Below are 19,772 nucleotides of genomic sequence, written 5' to 3'. Positions count from 1 at the left end.
CGTAGCAAATCGTCACAACTTGTAAGTTTTATGGTCAGGCATTGGTTTATGGTTTGGTTGGTTGAGGGGCATTGTTTGGCTGTGCCTGCCCCTCTAATGCTGCTGCTGCAAGGGATTCCATTAAAGGAATCGGGGGCTTACTATTGCTTGTCCACCCAGTCAAGGGGGCTCGGGTCACTGCAAGAGCTCCTGGCTGCATTTGGGGTGGGCTGAGGGCAGGTTCCCTGCGCCGACGCTATCCCAAGTGTATTCCCCCATTCTGACTTTCGCATCGTGTGGAATGTCAGTCTGTCCCCCATGGTGGGGGCAGATAGTCGCAACCAATGCCTAAGCAACCACTCACAAATTTGTATTTTAATAAAGTTGTGGCCAAAATTATTGCCAAAAATCTTAAACAAAGAATTCTGTGTGATTTGTGAGTTATTGGGGTGGACCTGGGGACCTCGACACGCAAATGGATATTTCCTAAGACTGTTCACAGGTCTTACTGGCAGGCCCGCTGGCACCTGTTGCCCTGCAATGGCATACCCTCCAACAATTTTCCATTGAAATTAGGGATGTCCTATTCTAATTATTAATCCCCAATCCATATGACTGGGTTGCCCCAGCCACTCTGGGCGGCTTCTAATACATATAAAAGCATGATAAAACATTAAAAAAATTTACAGGGCGGCTTTCAGGTATCTTCTAAAAGTTGCATCTTCTTGGCTCGGGCCGGGGGGGCGGCTCTGATTGCTGATATTTTCACCCCTCCCATTGCAAGAATCTCCAGATCTGATGTTTTGAGAAAGGAGGGGGCGGAAACTACTCTTCTCCTCATCCACTCCTGATTGACTGCCTGACTCTGTGTGTGGAGAGTCTTATCTATGTAGTGACTATGTAGTGGGATCTGTAACACTCATGAAAGCCAGTAGTTCTTTAGTTTGTAGTAGCTATTAGAAATGAAAGGAGTTATGCTTCACAGCTAGCTTCCGCGTTATTTATACTCTGCTGAGTCTGGTGCTCACAGTGCACAGTTGTGAGTCCAGGGCACTGAGACCTGCTTTCCAGAATTGGAAGGTCTCTGAAAGTGCTCCAGTCACCTAGCCCAGTCGGGGCAGAACCAGTTATTGAGCCCAGTTGCTGACATCCATTGAAAGGCGTACTGACACGGATAACTCCAAACCCTCTAATATTTCTCCAATGAAAATTGGGATAGCCTAAAGAAAAGCGCGACATTGCGTGTCGAGGTCCCCGATCCACCCCCCAAAATAACTCACAACGGACACGTAATTTTTTGTTTAAGATTTTTGGCATGATTTTGGCCACAACTTTATTAAAATACAAACTGTGAGTGGTTGTTTAGGCATTGGTTAAGACTATCTGTCCCCCCGCCTGGGGACAGAACTGACTTCCGGGCACCACCGAAAGACAGTGCGGGGGAAAGCAAGTAGGGGAGAAATGGAGCTGAGTCACAGACCCTCAATTCTCATCCGCATGCTCCCCGAAGGCTTGCCGGCCCTAGTCCCATTCCAGGGATTGGACGAAAAGATGGCAAGCCCCAGGATTCCTTTAACGGAATTCCCTTTCCGCAGCAACCATGGAGGGGCAGGCCCAGCCTATCCTAACCCCTCCTCCACCAGATTTATAACCAATGCCTAACCACAACCTTACAAGTTGTGACGATTTGCTACACAGTAGGCAAAAACCACCCAGCCAGCCAATTTGCCAGGTGGAAAAATTCCTACCAGGCCCCTGCCCCAACGACAGACGACCCCATGACAGGCATAGCAAGGTCAAAGCAACAACCCCTTATTCTAGGGCGGGTGGGCGGGTGATCCGTTGCACGCAGCAAAAGAGAAAGTACAAGGCTGCGTGCAGAGTATTTAAACCTTTTACCCCTCCCACCAAAATTGCAACATAACTTTCCCCCAGCAACTCGGCAATCCAATCAATGCCCCCTGGCCATCTTGGAGAACTTACCCAGCAACAAAGGAGGTGGCTCGGTAGACCCTACCGCAACACGTGCTCTCCCTGAAGGAGAACATGCTTTACAGGATCAAATCAGAAACTGGGACGGTTTCTGTAATTCTGGGATTGGAAAACAGGGACACTTGGAGGGTCTGAGAGTGCTTTACAGAAAATGAAATGTCCCTTGATCCTGGTAGGAAATGACAGTTCTGAGCATCTTCAGAACCATGAGCTTTGCTGCTGGACCATTATCCTGTCTCTCTAACAGACTCCCTGGAAAATAGGGACACTTGGAGTATCTATGTTGGTGGCCCGTCATCTGGGGAAAGAGGGTGTATCAGTGAAATATTATCTAGCCTATGGATGATGTACCTGAGAGCACTTGTGGGTGAGATCTGGGCTTGCAATGAACCATGGGGGGAGATTTGGAGCTGAGCACTGCTTTCCCTTCCCTTAAGCCACAGGATGCCTGAGAAGAAGCAGAGATTAAGCCTTATAAGTGGCAGCCCAAGAAGAACTATGCTAGAGGCAAACTGCAGGGTGGGCGGGCAGAGAGAACAACACTTGCTGTGTGTGTTGAAAGGAGCAGCATGCAGCTTCTCACAATCCAAGGCAACTCTGCGAGATGCAGGCCGACAGTGTCATGTTCTGATCTATCCTCCCTTCTCAAAAATCAAGTCTTGTGCATTGGAAAAATATAACCTCTGCACAAGCAGGCTGCGTCCAGTGATAATTGTCTCAGAGAGATGGCTTCTATCCTCCCATTGCCCTCCGGGTAGGTGTCCATGCTTTGAAAAGATGTCAAAAAATATAAGCTTAACTAGTTCAACATTCTAGTACAGTCATACCTCTTGTTATGTTTGCTTCAGGTTAAATCTCTTCAGGTTGCGTCCCATGGCGACCCAGAAGTACCGGAAAGGGTTACTTCCGAGTTTTGCCGCTCACGCATGCGCAGACGCTCAAAATGACATCATGCGCAAGCACAGAAGTGGCAAATCGTGACCTGTGCATGCACAGACACGCAGACACAGGTTGCGTTCTGCTCATGTTGAGAATGGGGCTCTGGAACGGATCCTGTTCGCAACCAGAGGTACCACTGTATATAGGGAGAATGGCGATGGGTCAAACCTGTCATTGTTGAATTTTCATGTGGCATGACAGCCATGAAAGGATGGAAACAGGATTTAGAAGGGGGCAAGGCAGTCAGCTACTGAAAGGTGAACAAATCTGCATTGGTTTAATTCAGGGGTGCGAACCTCCGAGCTGCAGGCCTCCCCACTTGTTTTCCCTCAAACCATGCCGTCCTGTCCCACACCTGCCATATGTGGTGCGAGGTATGGGCACTGCTATTTTTCTAAGAAAAGAGTTATGGGAACTGAAACTACCCTTCAGATTTGCACATTCCCAAATTTTGTGATGTGGTTCTCTGACAAAAACTGAGCACGGAAAGAGTGTACATTAGGGGAAAAGGAGCACGAAAAGGCTCATACCCATTATAAATAATGTATTATATTGGAAACAATTGCTTGCAAAATTGCATACATGAGGAAAGTTGTGTAAAAAAATGTGTGTATTTGATGAATCACTTGTCTATCGGACTCCTTTTTTATGAGGAAATGGGGCAAGCTGATGGGAAAATTGAGAAACAAGAAATGCAGGTTTGTCCAACCTAGCTTCCAATATTGTTTGAAGTGGTTTTAATGGTTTTAACTGGGTTGGAGAACTTGCGGACCTTCATTTGTTGTTGGGCTCCAACACTCATTAGCTCTGCCCATCATAGCCAGTGATGGAGGTGATGGGAGCCATTGTCTAACTACATCTGGAGGGTAACAGGTGTCCCATTTTTGCTTTGAAGTATTGCTGTTTTCCAGAAAATTGCAGATGCAGCTGGCTCTCTTTGTCAGTTGTGCAAGAGGCAATCTGTTCCGTAGATGATGAGAGGAAATCCTTGCTGGTTGGGTCACAAAGCTCTTTGCCCAGATGTTGGGAGCCATTGATGAAACGGATCTTAGTGGGTGGCGCAAAGGGCATTTTCTACATGTGCCTCCTCCCCACCCCCAAACATGGGCAAGCATTTCCCTGCAACTCAAAATATTGTGTCCCAAACCAACTGATGGCTTCTCCAGTAGAAAGAAGTAACTCAACCCCCCTTGCCTTATCATTTATTGCAAAGCTACAACGGATTTTCATAAACGGGTATGATGATAAATGACTTCTGAAACTTATAAGCACACAGAGACTTGAGAAGATAAATGTACCAAGTTATGACAATCTCTTCTTTCCCCCTTAAATAGGAATAGATAGAAGGATGATATTTGATATTTTGCTTCTAAGACCAAGTTCCCCTGCAATCAAGGATGTACAATGGAAGTTTAAATTTTGTTCTCTCTCTCTCTCTTTTTTGCGTCTGATTAAATATGTTTCCAGTGAATCCTGAATATTTTTCATTAGTATAAACATTTCTAGTATGTTGTTATAGCACATTTCTCCCTTTTGTCCTGAGTTCAGGCGTCTTCAAAGTCCATGGCACCTTTGATGAAGGCTGTTCTCCAACTGGAGCGCTTGCAGGCCAGTGTTTCCCAGTTGCCAGTGTTTATACTACATTTTTAAAAGATTTACTTTGAGAGAGTCTATAAACCTCTTTTGCTGACCACCGGCATTACGCTTTCCATTTTTAATCCCGTAACTGTTCCTATCCATGGCTAGATAGGAATGTAGAAAGTTATCTTTTGTTAAGAAACAACATTGGTCCATCTGGCTCCATCAGTTTGGTCTGTGCCCTCCAGATATTTTTGACTCCCACTCCACCAGAGCCAATAGTCAAAAATGATGGGACTTATTTGGGGAGAATGGCATTGTAAGAAAGAGGGGATGCAAAGGAATCTTAAAGTGATCATTCTACTGCATGGACTCACCGGTGCATTTTGGTTTGCAGTTTACTCAGAGGCTCGGAACATGACACTTCCAGACTACTGTTGCATAGGAGGAGAGGAACTTGTTTAACTTCATTTCATGCGTACAGCCATGACTGGAATGGTAAAGGGAAAGGCACTTGAATTATGGGGTGAAAGGTTGTGAAAGGTCGGGACTCCTTTAATCAACTTCACAAGTTCACAAGCTCAATACCTGGCTTCCCCCAGTTTTAGCCAAACCCTGGTTCCCCTCTAAAAACAATGAGGCTGTCATAAAGCTAAGATAGCCTCCTCTACCTCAATTATTATTATTATTATTATTACACATTTATTCAAAAGTTACAATACAGCTTTGCCCAAAGCTGTATTTGTCCAATCGACTCCTCAATCCCTCATCACTGTCATGTTCGTTCACCAAATACCCTCAATAGGACCCCAACAGCCAATCTGATCTACTAGACATTTTCAATTAACATACAGTGGTCCCTCGGGTTACAGACGCTTCAGGTTACAGACGCTTCAGGTTACAGACTCCGCTAACCCAGAAATAGTACCTCAGGTTAAGAACTTTGCTTCAGGATAAGAACAGAAATCGTGCGGCGGCAGTGGGAGGCCCCGTTAGCTAAAGTGGTGCCTCAGGTTAAGAACAGTTTCAGGTTAAGAACGGACCTCCGGAACGTATTAAGTTCTTCACCTGAGGTACCACTGTATCATCTCCACAGACACCTCTGCGATGATGGTGGCATGAAAATATCCTGTTCTTCTTCGATAAAAGAGAAAAAAGAGAGAGAAAATTAGACACCTCATACCTGTAAGTTGATCGCTGAAAGGGAAGCTGCCAATGCTAAGGAAAAATGGTGTGAGTTTGTCTCCGCTGTTATTTGGGAAGATATAGTAGTCCTGGGGTCAGTTATTTCACCTTGATCACCTAGTATACTCCGTGATCACCCTACTTGCATGCTGTGGTGGTCGTTCTCCGAAGGGAGGACAATAATCACCCCATCGTTCTTTGCAACTGGGAGAAGAGACATCTTGTGTCTTGCCAGGATCTTGCAAACTTTCCTACACTTCCAAAGTTGGGCTACTAGAAAAGCAAATTACTTTACTGAGCTACCTATTTGATTGATTGATTGATTCTATTTCTATGCTGTTTTTTATTCAAATAATCCCAAAGTGGCTTACAAACAAAAGATAAAAATAACATAATGGAACAGCACAAATACAGCACAAATCGTAAAGCATACATAACAAATCACCAGTGAAACAATCACAAATCACAAATAAAACAATTACCATCTGTGTAACACGATTAACAAAAGAGCTAAACTTCACAGTTAGACCAAAAATCATATTATAGGATTCACAAAGTATGACAGCATTCACATCTATAAAACAACATTAACAACATTAACAAAATAGCAACAAAACAAACAAACAAGGCCGTGTTGAATTTGCCTATCTTGTTGCATTCTTTGAGAAGAAAAATTGCCAATTCTGTACACCTAGAAAATAACGGGATTTAATTTTTGTGGTCCCATTAGGCCCTTGAATCAATAACTGATGCTATGGGGGATCAAGTATTACAGGGCAATTGCTTTATGACCCAATTGCCATCCATAGCAAAGCTTCGTGCAATATGTAATATATTTGAAAATGTTGTGTGTGTTCCACAAGCAGAGGTGCACATTTCTGGCTGCTGCTCTGAGTGCATACCCTCCCCAAGTCTAAGTATGAAGAAACAACCAAACTCCCACAGATCAACATTCCAAGCCCTTTGGAATGCACTGGAATGCTGCTGGCTCACGGATGGAATGTTTGCCATTATTGTGAGTAGACCGGATGTCCAAAGTTTAAATAATTTTGTTGAAGAACTGACCCACTTTGAGATTCCTTCAGTAGTCTGTGTAGCCTTGGGTACAAGTGTACCAAATTACAGCTTTTTGAGGTAGACATTTGGGGGTTGACATTATGTCCTCTCCGGCTTTTGGGAGAAACTAAAAATATATCACCCGTTTCGTGATTAGGGTGAGGTCAGCTTCCACCAAGCTAAGAAGGTGACCACTTGAAAATAATAGCAAGGGGAACACAAACCGGAAAGGTACTGGTTGGTGTCCATGCTTGGCATGCAGAAGGCATCAGACTCAATTCCTGGTACAGATGGGCGGGGTAAAGGTAAAGGGTAAAGGGACCCCTGACCATTAGGTCCAGTCGTGGCTGACTCTGGGGTCATCTCGCTTTGTTGGCCGAGGGAGCTGGCGTACAGCTTCTAGGTCATGTGGCCAGCCTGACTTAGCCGCTTCTGGTGAACCAGAGCAGCGCACGGAAATGCCATTTACCTTCCCGCTGGAGTGGTACCTATTTATCTACTTGCACTGGTGAGCTTTCGAACTGCTAGGTTGGCAGGAGCAGGGACCGAGCAATGGGAGCTCACCATGTTGCGGGGATTTGAACCGCTGACCTTCTGATCGGCAAGTCCTAGGCTCTGTGTTTTAACCCACAGCGCCATCCACGTCCCTTGATGGGTGGGGTAGAAACAAACAAACAAATAAATAAAATAATAATTAAATTACACCCCCCCTGCAAACGTATCAGGAAGAATTCTCAATAAACAGGTTGCCAGGAACCTCAATCTCAAACCCAAATCTCCAGCCTCCTAAAACAGCTCTGTAGGGCCAAAAAAAGAGACTGTTCCAAACACAAATCTGAGAGAGAGGGGGGGGGGAGAGAGATCAGGTTTAGAATACCTGCAAATGGATCAAAAACAAAAGTATGATTATTACACATATCTGAGGAATTCCTGAACCTTCAGTGGAACGAAAGACGAAAACTATCCGCCCCTTAGGGATGACTTGAATTAAGCTTTGGTGATCACTACCATGCTTTCATCAACACCCTTAGCAACACCCCAATGTGAAGATTTAGAATTTCACTCTTCTCTTCAGCTTACAGATGAAACCTGGCAGCTCTGAGGGTGTAATTAGAAGAGCAAGGTTGAAAGCCAAGAGTATGAAAGCCAAGAGTCAGCATCTAGGAGAGAGGAGCTGGCAGAAAAAGCTCACTTGTGCCAGGAGAAAATGCTGTATTTAGAGAAGAGCAGAGCTACTCTGCCAAAAGCTGGTGGCACTTCCATCGTTCTATGTTGGGATTGTTTATGACATAGTAAATACTCTGTGTGGGATGTCATGTGGCAAATGAGCCATAAGCCCTGAGAAACTGCACAGTTTGCAAATTGAAAGCTTTCTTTGTAACATGCCGGGACCTTGAACCAGGGACTCTGTTGCACTATCAGGGCAGAAGGAATGTACACACTGATGTCTTTCTGCTTTGCGGCAGGATCAGGTGACCTGAGGAACCAATAAAATACCAGCTGCCTCTGGCACCAACTCTATAAGGCCGAAGTGTCCCCAGCCCTCCCTATATCTGTGGGAAGGGGTCCGATTAAAGTGCAGAAACCAAAATGCTTGTTTACAAAGCTATTGCACTACCAACCTCCAACTCCTCAAAATATTCCGTCAATGGTGTCTCCAAATTTGTTTACACATCACTTGGGAAGATAGGCAAACTAATGCCAGTGTAGTGGAAGAAGCAAAGATTACCAGTGTCAAAGCAATGATTCTTCAACATCAACTTTATTGGACTGGTCATGTTATGCAGATGCCTGATTATCAGCTTCCAAAGCAACTACTCCATTCTGAACTTAAAAATGGAAAGCGTAATGGTGGCGGTCAACAAAAGAGGTTTAAAGACCACCTCAAGGCAAAACTAAAATAAAAATAAAATAATGTAGTATAAACACTGACATCTGAGAAACACTGGCCTGCGAGTGCTCCAATTGGAGAACAGCCTTCACCAGAGGTGTCATGGACTTTGAAGACATTCAAACTCAAGACGAAAGGGAGAAACATGCTAAGAGGAAGGCACGCTTGGCAAACCTTCACTGTGATCAGCTCCTGCCCAGATATCTATGTCCCCACTGTGGAAGGATGTGTGGATCCAGAATTGGCCTCCACAATCACTTATGAACTCATTGTTAAGACTGTGCTCATGGAAGACAATCTTACTCAGCTACGAGTGATCACCGAAGAATGTTTTTTTTTCCTGTGAGGCTGGGCAAGGCTCTAGCTCCATACAGGGTGAGGATCTACAGGTACATACGGCTGAAAAAGCCCTGGCTCTGGTTGAGGCCAGCCTAACCTCCCTGTGGCCCAGGATCTCCCATATGTTTTTATTTGAGGACCATAAGGTCCTTCGTGGGACATACCAGGAGAGGTATGAGGTCCTGTAGGTATGAGGGTCCTAGGACATAGATTCAGGCAGGCTAAAGAAAATATTATACCACACAATATGTAAGGTATTTGCACAAAGAGTGGTGATGACCTCTAATTATGAAGGCTATAAAAAAGGAAGGTCATCCAATCTCTGCTTAAAAACTTCCAAGGAAGGAGAGTCCACAACCTCCCAAGGGAGATCATTCCACTGTCGAACAACTCTTCCTGTCAGAAAGTTATTCCTGGTGTTTAGTTGGAATCTCCTTCTTGTAACCTGAAGCCTTGGGTTTGAGTCCTACCCTGCAAAGCAGGAGAAAACAAGCTTGCTCCCTCTTCCATGTGACAGCCCTTGAGATATTTGAAGATGGCGATCATATCTCTTCTTTTCCAGGCTAAACATACCCAGCTCCTTCAACCTTTCCTCATAAGGCTTGGTTCCCACACCCTTGATCATCTTGGTTGCCCTCTTCTGTACAACATCCCTGCTTGTCAACATCAACATATATGATGGATGTTTGGTGTAGGGTAGATGGTCATGGGTCAGCTGAAGTGGACTCATGAGCTAATTAGGAAGGCCATTTGGCAGGTCTAATTAGGCCCACAGGCCAGTGTATTTCTGCCCCAGTCCACACTGATTAACAGTAGCTCTCCAGGGTTTCAGAAGGGGGTCTTTCCCAGCCCTACGTGGAGAACTGACCCTAGGATCTTCTGCATCCAATGCAAACTATGGACCTCTTCTCCTTGATGTTCTACTTGTAGGCCTTCCAGAAGGAAGCTAGTTGGCCACTGTGAGAAACTAACTAAATGTGGAACTAAATGAACCATTGGCCCGATCAAGTTGGGCTTCTTCGTGTTCTTCTGAAGATGCACAGACACACAGAATGTCATCAGAATGCATGCTTGATATCGTAAGAAGCTTCCACTCATAATAAAAATCTGACAAGCTCATAAACACAGATAGAACATGTAGCAGCTCCCCTCCTCTCTTTTTTAATACAAGGAATTTTATAGCCACAGTAAAGATTTAATGGTTAAGTTTTTCCACACACACACATATGGATAAAAACATATCACGGTGAGAATAAATTAAGTGATTCATATAAGAGCATTTCAATCTTTGACATATTTTTCTCAAAGTGAGAAGACGCCAGAACACATTACTCACCTGTTCATGTAATTATGAAGCTTGAAATATATAGCTGGTGTCAAAGGATGGATTAAATTCTACTTATAGACTAATCATGTTTCTCCTGTATGTCTTCAAAAGGTTTCATTTCGAGAATTATTATTTTCATGCTGTTATGTAATTGCAATTTGAAGCAAAAGTTGATTGGTTTTACAGAAGTATATTTTATATAAATCCCATACTTAAATTCTTCTAAACCTATTCAGGTTCAAGGTGGGAGGGAAATGCCTGCTCTTGCGAAAGATCACACTTTCATTCCACTTCAAGGAGGTCCTCTAAACTCAATTAGCCTCGCTTAAGACCTTGGTTAATTCAGATGTATGCGCTGTTTAGAACATACAAAGTTGCCTTTTCCCCAGTCGTACCATTTGTTCATTCTAGCTCAGTTTATTTTGACTATCAGGGCTCCGATATGGTCCAAGGTTCAGGCCTTTCCCAACAGTCAGTCCTTGAATCTTTTCAGCTGAAGATGGCAGGTGTTGAGAGCATGGCAAAGAATACGCTCAGCCACTGAGTGATGTTCTGTCCCCAATGTTGATGGAATGTAGCTGGAATTGCACAATGCATGTTACCGGTGATGGCCATTTTGGTGTGGGGGTTCCGTTCCTGCAATAAGTGAGCCCTGCCCCGTTATGCCTTGTTACACCCCTCCATTACTGTTCTGCCCCCATTATTCCCTCTTCCGGGTCCAAAAGGACCCACACATCGGCAATCACTCATAATTTGGACATGCCTAAAATGGTTGCCGCCTGTAGTTTGAATGAATAGCTAGAAGGCCTTGCCTTGTGTATTCTACATGTGCCAAGACACAGGTGGAATCCTTAAACTCATACAGCAACCCCTGTTGGATGTGCCTCACACAGAGAATGTTTCTTTTTAACTGGTATGTATGTGCATACATGGGACGTGGGTGGCGCTGTGGGTTAAACCACAGAGCCTAGGACTTGCCGATCAGAAGGTCGGCGGTTCGAATCCCCATGACGGGGTGAGCTCCTGTTGCTCGGTCCTTGCCCCTGCCAACCTAGCAGTTTGAAACCACGTCAAAGTTCAAGTACATAAATAGGTACTGCTCCGGCGGGAAGGTAAACGGCATTTCCATGCGCTGCTCTGGTTCGCCAGAAGCGGCTTAGACATGCTGGCCACATGACCCGGAAAGCTGTTCGCCGGCTCCCTTGGCCAATAAAGTGAGATGAGCACCGCAACCCCAAAGTCGGCCACGACTGGACCTAACAGTCAGGGGTCCCTTTACTTTTTTATGTGCATACATTCCCACTTCATGGATCACTGCCTTGTTGTGGTGAAGGGGCTTGAATAACTCCAAGAAACTATGAGCTATGCCATGCAGGGCCACCCAAGATAGACAGGTCATAGCCAAGAGTTTGGACTAAATGCTATCCACCTGGAGAAGGAACTGGCAAACCACTCCAGTATTTTGCCAAGAAAATTCCATGGATATAAAAAAGTGGAAGCCTTGATAAGAAAGGGAGAGTTCCCAGGGCGTGCTCTGGTTCATGGGGTTACGGAGAGTTGAACACGACTAAGACAACTAAACAACAACAAACATGCGTACATTTGTAGGCCTCGCCCACACGCTCTGCCTCTTCTCTCAGATTGTGTGGGTATGCCATACTTATGCACAATGTATATGCACAAGAACTTTTGGTTCATGCTAAACACCCTCCCCTTGAGGGTGTGTGTGTGTATGAGCAAACCAAGCAGCCACTCCTCCCAAGTACAATGGGAGCCTTCCCCGAATATTTTCCCCACATCTCGGCACTGTGCTGTGGGACATTATTTGCACGAAGCAGCCTCTAGCGCAGTTTTGCCTGCTTCCACCATGTCTGCTGTATATGAAATCAGCCAGAATTCTGCAAATGCAATTTATTAAGGGTGCAGGGAGTTGTTAGGAGACCCCCCAGTTGTGGCCGACTCTAGGGTTGCAGCGCTCATCTCACAGGGAAAGCCAAAACTGTTTCAAGAGGGATGGTAGTGCTTTAAATGTATGTTGTGAATGTGGCTTCACAGTGCAATCCAATTCATATCAACTCAGAAGCTGATCCTGTTGAACTCAGTGGGACTTACTCCCAGGTAAGTATTGCAGCAAAAAAGAAAAACGTGTGTCTGCGTTTCTGGATTTTATTCAGCAGATGCCCATTCTCCAATATTCCTGCATCAAAGCCATGACCCCACAGCTCTTGCTTACGAGATATGTCTTGTTTCATTCCATCTTTTCAAGCAGGGTGCTTTTCACCACATCCTCTGAAGCTTGCAGAAACGTTTGTCAGGCCAGTGCATGGTGTGGGATTAACGCCATGCCCTGCAACTTAGCATCCTCCATTCTGCGTGGTCCTGTCTGCCATTCCTGGAGACCTGATCGATTGCAAGCTGCCTTTCCGAAGCCAGAATACAGGAAGCTTCCGTGAAGGCATGCCTGAAGTGCAAGAGAACAGCTCCCTAATCTTTCGGCTAAGCAGGAATCGCCGAGGGCTAACCTTCCTATTGTTTGAAGCTGCTGCCGTTAGCTTGACTTGGCAGCCGAAGGTCAGATGCAAACACCAGTGGAATCTGGAACTCTGACTGCTCACGGAGCTGTAATGCTCATTCATGCTGATAGCATGGACCAAGCTGGCAAGGCACATGTCTCAACCCAAGTAGTCAATGCTAGCAGTGCGCAAAAGGACAGATTCACCAACTCAGCTGCTTTGCTGCCAGAGGGTTTCTCTTCTGGTCTGTTGATTTCACTGCTGCACCCTCCCCCCCCCGTCTCTCCACAATCTATATTGGGCAAACTTTTTGAAAAGCAAACAAACATCCACTGCAGAGTACCAAATATTTTCTTTTCAATACAGTTGGCGTACGTGTGTGTCTGAGACACTGAGTCAAGGGCTGGGGCAACATAGCTGTCAACTTTTCCCCTTTCTTGTGAGGAATCCTATTTGGAATAAGGGAATTTCCCTTTAAAAAGGGGAAACGTTGACAGCTATGCAGGGCAACTTGATGCAAACCAACCAATCATTTAACAAAGTCGGTGGCTACAGAAAGGCTTGATTTCTTCCCCTTGCGGAGCTAGGCTCTTCATATTAAAAAAAAGGGAAAGGTTTTTCAGTTAAGCTTGGTTGCTTATACAAAAGCACTCATCAAATTGCTTGCTATGAGAAGCTTCAATTTTGAGCAGGCGAACTCCATTTCTGCAATCCTGCACGCTTCTATCAAACTCATCTCCTCCGACCTCCGGTTCCTAATGTGCCTCAAGCGTGTAAAGCCAGGTCATTAGCAGGAAGGAGAAAGGGAAAGCTTTTCAAATGCGCTCATTTTCTGATACAAAATGTAGCTCGTTTAAAAATTCACTTTTCGGTCATTTTCTTGCCGCTTCTCAGAAGAATATATTGCATCTCTGGGGATAAAACGCTAGTCGTTCTATGAAAATAAGATTTCTATCCCTAAGTGATATCTGAGCCAAAAGATTGCACATGGTCTGAGTGGAAGCATAGGTAATTGCAGTGATTATATAGATAATCCAATCTATTAATGTTTAGGACAGTTTGGCTAGGCCCTATTATTTGATAACATGAGTGATAGGGATGTGAATATAACAACAGCCCTGCGGGGTCACAGGCTTGCAAGAGACATTGGAAGAGCCATACTTGACTGATGGCTCAACCAGACCAGCATGCAGCTTCCTTCTAACCCAGGCGTGAACAACTTGGTGTCTTTCAGATGCTGCTGTACTATAACTCCTATCGTGCCCTATCATGGCCATGCTGGTTGGGACTGATGAGAGCTGAAGTCCAACAAAATCAGTACCACATTGGCTTCTCTTGATCTAACTGGATGCCTCTGAGATGCTCACAAGCAGGACCTACAGTCCTCTCCAGGTGTTGCTCTCCAATAGCATGGTGCCTCTGGAGACACTTTGGCCCAGTATACCTGAAGGAGCGTCTCCACCCCCATCGTACAGCCCTGACACTGAGGTCCAGCTCCAAGGGCCTTCTGGCAGTTCCCTCACTGTGAGAAGTGAGGTTACAGGGAACCAGGCGGAGGGCCTTCTCGGTAGTGGTGCCCACCCTGTGGAACGCCCCCCCCCCCGCATCAGATGTCAAGGAAATAAACAACTATCTGACTTTTAGAAGACATCTGAAGGCAGCCCTGTTTAGGGAAGTTTTTTATGTTTGATGTTTTATCACATTATTGTTGTTGTTGTTATTATTGATATTCTGTTGGGAGCCACCCAGAGTGGCTGAGCTGAGAAAACCCAGCCAGATGGATGGGGTATAAATAATAAATTATTACTATTATTATTATTCATATAGTCACAATGAAGGAATGCGGGTGGCTTGCCGATCAGAAGGTCAGAGGTTCGAATCCACGTGACGGAGTGAGCTCCCGTTGCACTGTCCCAGCTCCTGCCAACCTAGCAGTTTGATAGTGCAAGTAGATAAATAGGTACCAATGTGGCAGGAAGGTAATCAGCGTTTCCGTTCGCTCTGGCTTCCGTCACAGTGTCCTGTTGTACCAGAAGCGTTTTAGTCATGCTGGCCACATGACCTGGAAAGCTGTCTGTGGACAAACGCCAGCTCCCTTGGCCTGAAAGCAAGACGAGCGCCGCAACCCCATAGTCACCTTTGACTGGACTTAACTGTCCAGGGGTCCTTTACCTTTCTTTTTTTTTTACAGTCCTGATGACTAGGAACCATTGATAGACTTGTATTCTCTAAATCCTCCAAACTGGGCCTTCATGATGCATAAAGTTGTTCAGTAAGAAAGCTAAAGGAAATAAGGCGATTTTGCTGACCACCAATTCCAGCAATATGAAAAGAAACAACCGCAAAGATGCATAGCAACACTGTCAAAAGAGAAGGCATTTACATATGTGTTATGGATTAAATTTCAATTTTTTAGGTTAAAAAAGATCATCCCAGTCAACTGAGTAGTTAACATTTCAGAAGAAAATGAAATGTGCTTCGCATTTTTAAACAACTTAGACAAAGTTTCCCAAACTTGGGTCTCCAGCTGCTTTTGAACTACAATTCCCATCATCCTCACTAACCTCTGGTCCTGCTAGCTAGGGATGATGGGAGTTGTAGTCCAAAAACAGCTGGAAACTCAAGTTTGGGAAACCCTGACTTACAGCACGATCCAGGCCAGAGTTAAAAGCTGATCATATGTGTCAGGGGTTCAGGAGCAGAGGCACAGGGGAGAGAGGAAGCGGAGAGCGAAGGGGAACAATCCAAGGGCAGCGTAGGTGAGGATGACAGTGGGGCGAGAGATTCCATGAGCCTGTCCAGCGATTCGGAAGATTCCCAGAAGGGGGCACCGATAGCCAGAGCAAGGGGGGTCCCGGGAGGGACGCACCAGAAGCAAGGGGCCAGCGGTGACTCCCAAAGCAGCAGCTGGAGATCGGGACCAGTTTCCCCACCAGAGCGTAGCGGGGGGGGGGGGAAGAGTCCCATGTGTCAGGACTGGCTTCCCCTCCAGGGGGAAGAGAAGATGAGTCAGGGCTGACCACGCCCCTATCGCTGAGTGAGGGAATGGAGGGGAAGTCAGATCCAGCTAGCCCCCCGAAGGGGGAAGCAGTGACAGGAGCAGTGTAACGGTCAGGAGGAAGGTTGCCGGCTGGGCGCGCGCGCCAAGTTCAAATACACAGGCGCGTGGGACAGCCGGGAGCGCGGATTGGGAGCCAGGTCCTAAAGCACGCCGGAGGCAGGGGGAAGAATCCGGGGACTCTTCAGCATCAGAAGAGTCCAGAAAGGGCAACACCCCAGCGGGTAGACGGACCCAGAGGAGAAAGGAGCAAAGGAGGAGGTGGAGCAAGGCTAGGGTCTTGAACTGGTGTCTGGGGGGAGGAGATTCAGACGGAACTTCAGTGGTCTAGGGTTGAGATGTAGAGCTGCTTTGGAATCGAAACTGAACCTTAATAAAGACTTTTGTATATAACAAGAACTGGCGTTGGTCCTCTGTGAGCTGGGACCTTGGGCAGCTCTGACAATATGCTCCAATTTTACCATGGGGCTGTGGTCAAAGAAGGCAGATCTACTCTTGTGCCTACTCTCAAATTCATTATGTTCTCCCCTTGCCCCCAACACTCCAAAATCAGTTCTTTGTCCTGCTGTCATGCCTTTGTGTTCACATGTGCACTCTGGCAAATAATTCATACATGTGCACCAACAGTAAAAAGGGCTCAGCTGATCTAATTTATTTGCACCTGGCCAAGAGCATAAGGTTCTTATTGCGCCTATACAGTGGTACCTCGGGTTAAGTACTTAATTCATTCCGGAGGTCTGTTCTTAACCTGAAACTGTTCTTAACTTGAAGCACCACTTTAGCTAATGGGGCCTCCTGCTGCCGCTGCACCGCCGCTGTACGATTTCTGTTCTCATCCTGAAGCAAAGTTCTTAACCCAAGGTAATATTTCTGGGTTAGCGGAGTCTGTAACCTGAAGCGTATGTAACCTGAGGTACCACTGTATACCGTTTGTCAGTTGGCAACCTTAACTGTGAGCAAATGGAGGCATTTCTCAGCCACGTGTAAGTCGAATCAGTATTGTTCTCATACATGTTTGCAAGGTCACTCAAGGATAATAATAATAACAAAAAAGCTGCTTACTATGCAGCTTGTGAAATTGGCATTTCTAAACCCACGTGGAACAAATGGAATCTCGTATTTAGCAGGTGTGATTGAAAAACAGGAGAGGAATGATGTTCTTAACCTGATTTGCTCCCTTCTGAAAGGGGTTCTTCAGGCAGGTAAAACGTTGTCTCCTCACATTTGATAACTGCCCGTCAAGGTCTATTTCTGTTCTCTCAGGTATGAATGATGACAAAAATAGCTTCTTCATCCAATCGCAACGTTCCAGAATCCATTTAGCACTGACACTGAATGTTTGAGGTTCCACGATGTAAATTTTAAAGGTGTGTGGAGAGAGGATAGATTCTTTCTCACCCTTCATTCGAAAGCTTCACAGATCATTTGAGCATTAGAGGTGACGGACAACCTCGGATCCTTTCAACCTCAGACTGGCGATTACAATATGTATTTTGGAGTTAAGACAGGTTGAATGGGAACATGCACAAACACTTTGCACATTCATGTGAGGGAAATCCAAAACAGCAGTTTTCATACTTTCTACCCCCAAGGCCCACTTGAGAAGGCTGCAAGTTACTGAGGCCCACCAGTCAGAGATCAGCGTTGGAGACAAGCCTATGCTATGGGAGGTGGAGTTTGGCAAGATCAGCTGTCAATGTCTGTCATCATTTCCTACCAAGATCGATTCCATCTTTGGAAATGGTTGTGTCTCGCCAGAGTGGTGCATGCTATGGTTATCTCCCGCTTGGACTACTGCAATGCGCTCTACGTGGGGCTACCTTTGAAGGTGACCCAGAAACTACAACTAATCCAGAATGCGGCACCTAGACTGAGAGTGGTCTGGTGACTGGGAGCGGCCACTGAGACCACATAACACCAGTCTTGAAAGACCTACATTGGCTCCCAGTACGTTTCTGAGTACAATTCAAAGTGTTGGTGCTGACCTTTAAAGCCCTAAACAGCCTAAACGGCCCCGGTCCAGTATACCTGAAGGAGTGTCTCCATCCCTATTGTTCTGCCCGGACACTGAGGTCCAGCTCCAAGGGTCTTCCAGCGGTTCCCTCACTGCGAGAAGTGAGGTTACAGGGAACCAGGCAGAGGGCCTTTTCGGTAGTGGCACCCACCCTGTAGATGTCCCTCCCACCAGATGTCAAAGAGAACAATAACTACCAGACTTTTAGAAGACATCTGAAGGCAGCCTTGTTTAGGGAAGCTTTCAATGTTTAACAGACTATTGTATTTTAATATTCTGTTGGAAGCCACCCAGAGTGGCTGGGGAAACCCATCCAAATGGGCCGGGTATAAATTATTATTATTATTATTATTATTATTATTATTATTATTATTATTATTATTATTTTGTGACAGTGTCTTCCTTGTGGCCAAGAGTTACACAGCTCAGCTTTCCTATATTATAGACCCTCTGAGTGACCCTATTTTCCAGGGACAGTCCCAGAATTACAGAAGACATCCCAGTTTCTGATTTGATCCCAAAAGTTCCTGCTTTTGGATGCCCCTATTTTCACCAGAGAAATGTTGAAGGGGAGGGAATAGGACATCCCTCTTTTATCGGAGAAATGATGGAAGGGATAGTAATAGGATGTCCCTCATCTTACTCGAGAAATGTTAGAGGATATGCTACAACTGGCACAGATATTGGCCCTGGAGGTATTGTGACATTTTAGGCAGAATTTTCTGATCCAGAGACCTGATGGCATTTACTGGTGCCCCAGACTCTGAACATTATCTATTCTGAGTAAAACTTAGCAGAATACTACCAATAAAAGGTAAGGCCCAAAGCTCAGATTTCTCTGATGGAAAGAGTCTTTTTTTAATGGAAGGGATCTCTCTATGCCTGGGTGACTTATTTTATCAGAGGCATGGTTCCATACATGGAGATGCTCTGAGCATCTCAGGCTGCATTGCTATGCAGTAATCTCCATTTGATTTACGCCCCTGACCTCAATGAGTTGTTTTGCACTCATTTAACAAAGCAATCCAAATACATGTTTATTCCATATTAAGTCCCATTGTTTTCAAGGATTAGGCCTGGTGCCTTACACTATCCCTCATAGAGTTTTGTTCTCTGTTTTCCAACCTCAAAGAAATTTGTGAGACTCTTATATGGGCAGCAAGCAAGTAGATACTCTATTGTTACATCACATAGAATACAGTGGTATCTCGGCTTACAGACGCTTCAGGTTACAGCCTCTTCAGGTTACAGACTCCGCTAACCCAGAAATAGTACCTCGGGTTAAGAACTTTGCTTCGGGATGAGAACAGAAATTGTGCTCCGGCGGCGCGGCAGCAGCAGGAGGCCCCATTAGCTAAAGTGGTACCTCAGGTTAAGAACAGTTTCAGGTTAAGAATGGATCTCCAGAACAAATTAAGTTCTTAACCCAAGGTACCACTGTATTTCCCTGTCAACATAATTGTTCTTTCCCAAAGTATATTTTCCAGACATTGACCAAACTGCCTGTTAAAATTCCCACAACTTTCCTACAGAGCTGAGTCTGCTCTCCTGAAAATTCAACCGAAACTTTCTCTTTTTTTTAATTTTGCAATGCTCGTGCCCTCCCCGGTGGAGCCACCCTCTAATTGTATGTAGTAGACATGCCTCTACACACCTTTTTTAATTATCAGGTAAGGAAACCATGCAAAGGGCTGATCGCGAGCCAACTCCTCTGATAGGCTTTGTGGCTCTTCTCCTGCACTCTCCAGTTTACCAGTCATATCATGAAAACACAAAGGGAAATTAGATGACAGAAGGGAGATTTTATTTTTGGTGGCTAAGAGCACAAGCCTCAAACTGGAAAATCCCCAGTTCAATTCTCATCTCAGGTGCAAACTCTGCAGTTGGCCTCAGGCCAAACC

General features: G+C 45.4%; 1 long non-coding RNA gene across 1 annotated transcript; it reads right to left on the bottom strand.

Annotated features, from left to right (window-relative positions):
* Positions 1-12,436: 12,436 nt before the first annotated feature.
* Positions 12,437-17,206, bottom strand: LOC309379703. The gene is made up of 2 exons (XR_014172610.1): positions 17,023-17,206; positions 12,437-13,105 (listed from the first exon to the last, which is right to left on the bottom strand). It is a non-coding gene; the product is annotated as an uncharacterized lncRNA (long non-coding RNA).
* Positions 17,207-19,772: the final 2,566 nt, after the last annotated feature.

The sequence above is a fragment of the Podarcis melisellensis genome (genome assembly GCF_964234715.1).
Source record: "Podarcis melisellensis genome assembly, chromosome: 10".
NCBI classification, from domain to species: Eukaryota; Metazoa; Chordata; class Lepidosauria; order Squamata; family Lacertidae; genus Podarcis; species Podarcis melisellensis.
The sequence above is the reverse complement of the archived record's forward strand: the minus strand, read 5'-3'. Positions and strand labels throughout refer to the sequence as shown.